The sequence below is a fragment of the Rhipicephalus microplus genome, chromosome 5 (assembly GCF_043290135.1).
Source record: "Rhipicephalus microplus isolate Deutch F79 chromosome 5, USDA_Rmic, whole genome shotgun sequence".
Classification (NCBI taxonomy): Eukaryota; Metazoa; Arthropoda; class Arachnida; order Ixodida; family Ixodidae; genus Rhipicephalus; species Rhipicephalus microplus.
Window position 1 is genome coordinate 163,437,664 of NC_134704.1, and position 2,542 is coordinate 163,440,205.

General features: G+C 45.6%; 1 non-coding gene across 1 annotated transcript; it reads right to left on the reverse strand.

The window, feature by feature from the left end:
* Positions 1–1,597: 1,597 nt before the first annotated feature.
* TRNAW-CCA (transfer RNA tryptophan (anticodon CCA)) lies at positions 1,598–1,669 on the reverse strand. The gene has a single exon. It is a non-coding gene; the product is annotated as a tRNA-Trp (tRNA).
* Positions 1,670–2,542: the final 873 nt, after the last annotated feature.

Consider the following 2,542-nt stretch of genomic DNA (forward strand, 5'->3'; position numbering starts at 1 on the left):
CTCGGCCTTCTATCGATGAAACACAGGTAACGAGACAAGTCATTGTAGACAGACAAATAGGTAGATAGACAGATAGATAAAAATAATAAAAAAAGAATTTGACCAGAACGTCAATCGAACACGCAACCTTCTGGTCTGGAGTCAGACGCGCTACCGGTTCGCCACCGAGTCCGTTTAGGGTAGGCGTTCACACACACGTTGTGGCATGTTTTCCTCGGCCTTCTATCGACGAAGCACAGGTAAAGAGAGAAGTCATTGTAGACAGACAAATAGGTGGATAGACAGACAGATGAAAATATTAAAAAAGAGAATTTGACCCGAACGTGATTCGAACAAGCAACCTTCTAATCTAGAGTCAGACGTGCTACCGTGTCGCCACCGAGTCCGTTTAGGGTTGGCGTTCGCACACAAGTGGTAGCTTGTTTCGCTCGGCCTTCTATCGATAAAGCACAGGTAAAAAGACAAGTCATTGTAGAAAGACAAACAGGTGGATAGACAGATAGATGAAAATAATAAAAAAGAGAATTTGACTCGAACTTGATTCGAACACGCAACCTTCTGATCTGGAGTCAGAGGCGCTACCGTTGCGGCACCGAGTCCATTTAGGGTAGCCGTTCGCACAGTCGCGGTAGCATGTTTTGCACGGCCTTCTGGCGACGAAGCACAGGTAAAAGGACAAGTCACTGTAGAAGGAGAAATGAGTAGATAGTCAGATAGATGAAAATAATAAAAAGAGAATTTGATCCGGACGTGATTAGAACACGAAACCTTCTGATCTGGAGTCAGACGTGCTAAAGTTTCGCCACCGAGTCCGCTTAGAGTAGCCGTTCGCACACACGTGGTAGCATGTTTTGCTCGGCCTTTTATCGATGAAGCACAGGTGAAAAGACAAGTCATTGTAGACAGACAAATAAGTATATAGACCGATAGATGAAAATAATAAAAAAAGAGAATTTAACCCGGACTTGATTTGAACACGCAACGATTCTGATCTGGAGTCAGACGTGCTACCGTGTCGCCATCAAGTCCACTTAGGGTAGCCGTTCGCACACACGCGGTAGCATGTTTTGCTCGGCCTTCTGTCGATGAAACACAGGTAACGAGACAAGTCATTGTAGACAGACAAATAGGTAGATAGACAGATAGATAAAAATAATAAAAAAAGAATTTGACGAGAACGTCATTCGAACACGCAACCTTCTGGTCTGGAGTCAGACGCGCTACCGGTTCGCCACCGAGTCCGTTTAGGGTAGGCGTTCACACACACGTTGTGGCATGTTTTCCTCGGCCTTCTATCGACGAAGCACAGGTAAAGAGAGAAGTCATTGTAGACAGACAATTAGGTGGATAGACAGACAGATGAAAATATTAAAAAAGAGAATTTGACCCGAACGTGATTCGAACAAGCAACCTTCTAATCTAGAGTCAGACCTGCTACCGTGTCGCCACCGAGTCCGTTTAGGGTTGGCGTTCGCACACACGTGGTAGCTTGTTTCGCTCGGCCTTCTATCGATAAAGCACAGGTAAAAAGACAAGTCATTGTAGAAAGACAAACAGGTGGATAGACAGATAGATGAAAATAATAAAAAAGAGAATTTGACTCGAACGTGATTCGAACACGCAACCTTCTGATCTGGAGTCAGACGCGCTACCGTTGCGGCACCGAGTCCATTTAGGGTAGCCGTTCGCACAGTCGCGGTAGCATGTTTTGCACGGCCTTCTGGCGACGAAGCACAGGTAAAAGGACAAGTCACTGTAGAAGGAGAAATGAGTAGATAGTCAGATAGATGAAAATAATAAAAAGAGAATTTGATCCGGACGTGATTAGAACATGAAACCTTCTGATCTGGAGTCAGACGTGCTAAAGTTGCGCCACCGAGTCCGCTTAGAGTAGCCGTTCGCACACACGTGGTAGCATGTTTTGCTCGGGCTTTTATCGATGAAGCACAGGTGAAAAGACAAGTCATTGTAGACAGACAAATAAGTATATAGACCGATAGATGAAAATAATAAAAAAAGAGAATTTAACCCGGACTTGATTTGAACACGCAACGATTCTGATCTGGAGTCAGACGTGCTACCGTGTCGCCATCAAGTCCACTTAGGGTAGCCGTTCGCACACACGCGATAGCATGTTTTGCTCGGCCTTCTGTCGATGAAGCACAAATAAAGAGACAAGTCATTGTCAACAGAACAATAGGTAGATAGACATGAAAATAATAAAAAAGAGAATTTGACCCGGACATAATTCGAACACGCAACCTTCTGATCTGGAGTCCGACGCGCTTCCGTTGCGCCGCCGAGTCCGCTCAGGGTAGCCGTTCTCACACACGCGGTAGCATGTTTCGCTCGGCCTTCTTTCGATGAATCACAGGTAAATTGATTGATTTGTGGGGTTTACCATCCCAAAACCACCATATGAGAACGAGAGACGCCGCAGTGGAGGGCTCCGGAAATTTTGAACACATAGGGTTCTTTACCGTGCACCCAAATCTGAGCACACGGGCCTACAACATTTCCGCCTCCATCGAAAATGCAGCCG